We start from the raw sequence: 5933 nt of genomic DNA, 5'->3' as shown, positions 1-5933 counted from the left end.
ATCTTTTGTGTATCCACTGTAGTTTTTCTTTGCGGTTATCATGAGGTTACCAAAACTTTGTTATCGCCCCCAACATACATAAACTCTGGATTCATTAAATAATAACTCCGCTTTCTCTCCTCACAGCCGCCGTGGGTCCCAGGTCTGGCTGCGATCCAGGCTCGCAGCTAGGGGTAGAACTTCGGATATGAACTGTTACAATAATGTAGTAACTTGTGCAAGTATGCTCAGCTTATTGCTTATCACGCATGTGCGGTGGGATAAGCTTCATCTCTGACGCATATAAAGCCACGTGGTCTCCCAGTGCAGAGGCCCGCGCTCTCCGCAGTAAGGTTGGCGCCTGCCGCCTCATTCTCCCGTCGGCTCCGCGTGCATTTTTTTCCGGCTGGGCGTCTCACCACCGAAGCCTTCTTTCCCCTTGTTAATCAGCTCGGCGCTGAGAGCCGCAGCTAACCTTATTCAACTTTCTGTCTCTGAATTTTTCTGTTCTACGTGACTCCTCGTGTAAGCAGAATCATTTATTCTCTGTCCTATTTTGATCGGCATAATGTTGCCAGGTCCATCCATATTGTATCACATATCAAAATTTCATTCCTTTTTATAACTGAATAGGATCCTATTGTGTCTGCATACTACATTTTGTTTATCCATTTTTCTATTGTTGGACACTTGGCTTGTTTCTACTTTTCGGCTGTTGTGAATAATGCTGCAATGAACACGGATGTGCAGATATCTGTTCAACTTTCTGCTTTCAATTTTTTTGGATGTTTACCCACAAGTGTATTGCTGGCTCGCTATGGTAGTTTTATGTTTAACTTTTTTTTTTTAACGCCTACAGCACCCGGTCTTCCTAGGTGGTCTCCCGTCCAAGAACTAACCAGGCCCGACCCTGCTTAGCTTCTGAGATCAGACGAGATCCGGCGTGTTCAGGGTAGCATGGCGAAGACTGTTTAACTTTTTGAGAAAGTGGCTGCACCATTTAACAAATAGAAACAAAAGTATGTTTTCTAATCGGTATGAGCATTTTAAACTCAAAGCATTAGCTTTGTTGTTCTGATTTACAACATTCTGAAAGTAAAACAAAAAGTCATTTAATTTAACTTTCTTTTACAGAGAGGATGAGCTGTAAATATGTTTTTTAAATATTAAAAATTTTTTATAGTTAATGAATATTCGTATAATATAAAGGTACCCGCAGGAATCATAAAGTAAGTAAAATAATTAGATAAAATACAGATTTAGCAAATCATATGCTATGAATAATACATACATAAAATAGCATAAATATATGTAATGATTCTAAAGAAATAAACATTAACAAAACAATTCAAATAGTGGATGTGCATCTTGAAAAAAGATGTTATTGTAAGCTATGAAATTTAACTTTTATCATATATCCATTAATTTCAATAAACTTAGAAACATACGGTGTTAAACATTCTGCAATTTTTTTCTTTCAATTAAGTCAATTTCACCTTTCCCTTTATAAAACAAAAATGTTATTTCATTCTATCTGATTCAATTTAGGACACAGAAAGACAGAACTCACATCAGCAGTGTCTCACTGTTGGTATAATTAATTTTAGTTGTATTTGTCATCCTTTGTTAAATGAGGAACCAGAATATTTTAATTAAATGATAGTATCACAATTTTTTTCATGCTGCACCTTCTGACTTAAAAATATTCTAATATAGAATATAACTTTAAAATTAAAACATTGGTATCTTGACTTTCCAGAGATAATTAGCAAAACACCAGGGAGGCAATGTCCTATGCCATTGTCATTGAGATATGTTAAAAAAAACTTTTATCTTCAGAGGACGATATGAGAAAATTATTTAAATATGCTTAAAAAGTTTAAATGTTTTGAGTTGAGGATGTCGTAGGACTCATTTACTTCTTCCTTCTGCAAGTAGACAGAACTGTGTAACAAGGACTCTGCTAGCTGCTTACATGTTTCTGGAGACCGTTGATGGTTGGGCCTCTCAGCCACTTCTAGCTGCTGACTTTCTCCTCCTGGCATAACCTTGCCCCAGAGCTAAGCCAGTCCTGTCCGGGACGACCTTATGCCCTCCAGCTGGACGGTCTGAGTTCATCTGCCAGTCAACCTGGAACCCGAATCACCCCAGCTGTGCCCCAGGCTTCCCTGCACAGCCGAGGCTGTCCTCGCTTCCCGCGCCCTGCCAGCCAGCCCGGCAGTGAACTGAATTTATTCAACAGCGCTTCTGTGTTCCACGATGACTTCACCCTTCATCTCGCCCTCTTACTTCTGATTAAGTTCAGCCAATGGACGTATGAGCAGGAGACTCAGTGGCGGTAGGAGACGGAGTTCTGGGTATTTCTTCCCAAACTCTTCCTATTCTGGGATCCTGGTCCGGAGGTGGCTGCCTCCTAAGGGCCTAGGAGAGGAAACGGGCTCCCCATATTTACAGCCACGATCCCCGGATGCCTCGGCATCCCTGTTGATTTCTATGCCCTGCATATGCCTTTGTAAATTGTCCTTTTATTAAACTGTCTTCAGAATCTGATCTCCATGTGTCCTGCACCTCCTACCAGAACTCTGATTGATAAACCTCCCAGAAGGTCTTCCCTGGAGGGGAGAACTTGGACTTAGAAACTCAGGTTAGATCTCTAAGGTCTTACGTCTACGGCCAGCACCTTATGATGGGAAACAAGAGTGGGTAGGAGAGTTTCAAGACTAACACCCAGATCACGGTCAAGGTGAGGGTGTCAGACTGGGATGGAGAGCACGCAGAATGCCCATCTCCATGCCGTGCGAAGCCCAGCCGGCCGACGTGCAGGAAAAAGACAGCGCACTCTGTGAACACTTTGCATGTCCCTTCGGTGCCGGCTTGTCATGCTCTGGACCTGATGTTGGCTCTGGCAGGTCTCCAGCGCTCGTCTGTGCCAACCTCGCTTGTCAGTGTTTCCGAATACCTGTCACTGTAACCCTTTCGAAGCCCTTTTAATAAGAAACTCACAGCTCACTCTGTGTTCAGAAATCTGTTGCTTGTCCTGGCCAAAGCAGATTCTGCCTTGTGAATAATATTAAATTCTATCCCCCATGACTTTGCAACCAAAGCAGTTGACAGACGGTTAATGAGGGTTCGCCTTCTCGCTCCGCAGTGCGCTTCAAATGACATGCGGTTATCTTATGCACCAGGTGTCAGTCCGAGCAATAAAAAGAAACACAAATGATTTTTCATTATGTTAGTTATTTGAATCATAATTCTGTCTCTTTCTCATTCGCAGAAGCAGCGTGGTGAAACAAAATCAATGTACTCTCGACAAAAATCACCACGATGGGAATTCAAACATACTCTTAATTTTGCTGTTAATAAATTGCTTCAGGGTTATTGTTGCCTGATTCTTTTGAAGGAATTATCAAGCGATGTAAACTTACTCTCAGGCGCTTGGCGATGCCGTCAATACCTCGCCTGTCATGGACAGAGTATTGAATAAACGTTGCGCACACGATCGATAAGGACCAGCAAATAAAAGTGCATTTGCAAGAAACACTCCTCGGGAAGGGGTGCTTGGGGGGTGGGGGGTGTCAACACTTCATCTGAACACCCCTCCTTTTGCCATGGAGAATGAGCACAGCCTATTTCACTACAAAGTCTGTCTGGATTCTGGTGCAATTCATTCAGATTCAGCCCAGAGGATACAGACATTTTTTTTAAAGTTAAGAAAGCTTTCCACATGGGGTCAGACAAGACCTAAATGGGAAGAGGTAAAGACTGTTTATGTTCCAGAGAGAGTCCTCCCGACTCTAGTCACCCCAGAATTGTTAGCCTGGCAACTCTACTCACCACGGCAGCCCAGCTTCTCATAAACCAGAGTTCAAGGACATTCTTTCTAAGGGGCGGAGGGGTTTATGTTTAACCATTTGCCTTTGACGTCCTGTGCCTTTCCCAGTCCCTGACCCTCGAAGCAACACTCTGGCTACGCCAATAAACATTACCCTGGAAACCATTCATTCATTTCCCTCGAAGAGCCCATGTCACTCTATGTGATGCTGCACAGCGCCTGTTACAGCAACCACACTCCATAGGGACAGCCGGATTTCATTTGAATGTTACCACAATGAATTAATGTGCTTTCATCTGGAATCAAAAGCAGCAGGTATTTTACCTACCTGCACTTTCTTAATACAGCTGAATAAAGAATGCCCATTAAATTTTCGATTCACTGAAAATACCTAAAATCATGAAGATCCTCGAGTGCTAATTATCACAAATAAGAGTTATACCAACCACCCCTTTTCTTAGCAGCTGTGGCTCCTAGTTATCATGGAGTCTCTACATATTCAGAGCAAGAAAAAGACCTGTTTGACCAAAATATTCTTAATCGCATGCGATGTACAGTGCTACCAGAACCAACCTGACAGCCTCCTGCGGATCGCCCCGGGACCTGCACCCCCTACCATGGGGGACAGAGAATGCCATGGGGTCCCGAGCCTCCTGCCCTCCGAAGTTTCCACAGCAAACGCACTGCCGTGGTGACTGTCGATTCGCCGGAAGTCCCTGCATCGATGTTACTTTGTTCCTATTAAGAGGATAAGACAGGCAGCAGACACCTTTCTAACTGGGGCATGAGAAAGAGCAAAATGATGGGAGAGTGGACCACAAAGCTGTTCGGTCATCCCGATTTTAGAAGCAGGCGTGAAAGTGTCTGGCTCCACCCAATTCTCCCTAGCTTTGTGTCAAGATCAAGTCTCTACATGATTATTGATATTTTTAATAAAAAGCATTCAAGCGACACTTTTTTGCTCATAAGCGCCTGGAATACAACTCCAGTTCACGCTCGCCTTGTCCTTTCTGCGAAGATTTTGCCCTGTCACGTTTCGGTCGACCCGTGTTTTCCTACCAGACTTCATGCTTCTTCAGGCACGAGCCCTGTGTCTTTTATCTCTAATGTCTTCAAATAGCAAAATAACACACAAGATAGGATCTCAAGAAATAGTCATTGTATTAGTAAAACATTTTAAGCAAATTATAATAACATATTTTTACTCCAAAAGAGAGCCTGGGTTGTGTCCTCCTGTCTCTGATTAAACTCTGGAGTCTCGTTAAGGTAGGATGTGTTTTTATGCAACTCCCTTCCAGATTGCCCTCCCCGCCCCCCCAATTAGAAAGGTTCAAAATATGAATATTGCAACGAAACTTGAAGAATCATCCAAACTAACCCCTTCATGTAACAAGTGAGAAAATGTGCACAGAGATGTGATTAATTCAGAGCCGCGACGGTCTTCTCTCTGGATGGGGTTGGGACAGGGGTTAGGCATTTCCAAGTGTGCGATGGTGGGGGGAGGGGGACGGAGGGGGGACCGGTTTCGCGCCAGCCCCTCTCCGGCAGCTGAGGGCTGTGGGATCGGCCAGGGTTTCTCCTTGGCCACACCCCTTAGAGATGCTCCTCACGGATCCGTTTTGCTTGTTCTGTTTTTTCATCAAGCATGGCTCTCAGACGTCTTAAGAGCATAATTATTAGCAACACGTTTAAAAATATAGAAAGACCCGTGGCACGCCGTGCTGCGTGCCCGCCTGCCAGCCTCCGGTTCGCTCAGAGAGCAGCTGGAGTCGGGGTGAAAACAGTGGTTCTCAAACTCGAGCCCGCAACGGGTCAGCCAGGCAGCTTGTGAACATGGGTCATCGGGGCCCAACCCCCGAGGCTGGACTCAGCGAGTCTGGTGGGGCCCCAGAATGTGCATTTCTCACGGATTCCCAGAAAATGCTGATGCCGCTGGTGTGGGAAGCACATTTTGAGAATCGCTTGCCGAAATCTATCACGGAAATTCTGTTTCCTCTGCCTCTGATTTGTTTGTTCGGACACAGAGATGTGAAATCATTCTGATGGATTCACTCAGGAAATATGTAGTCTCTACATATGATGTGCCAGATACCGTCCTGTGCATTTGGGCTGCATCAGTCAA

The 5933-nt window shown here is 44.3% G+C and overlaps 1 pseudogene; it reads right to left on the bottom strand.

The window, feature by feature from the left end:
* Positions 1-829: 829 nt before the first annotated feature.
* LOC111730953 lies at positions 830-947 on the bottom strand (annotated as a pseudogene).
* Between the last annotated feature and the right edge of the window lie 4986 nt (positions 948-5933).

Source organism: Pteropus vampyrus, unplaced genomic scaffold, assembly GCF_000151845.1.
Source record: "Pteropus vampyrus isolate Shadow unplaced genomic scaffold, Pvam_2.0 Scaffold342, whole genome shotgun sequence".
Classification (NCBI taxonomy): Eukaryota; Metazoa; Chordata; class Mammalia; order Chiroptera; family Pteropodidae; genus Pteropus; species Pteropus vampyrus.
This window is presented reverse-complemented; position numbering and strand designations above follow the sequence as displayed.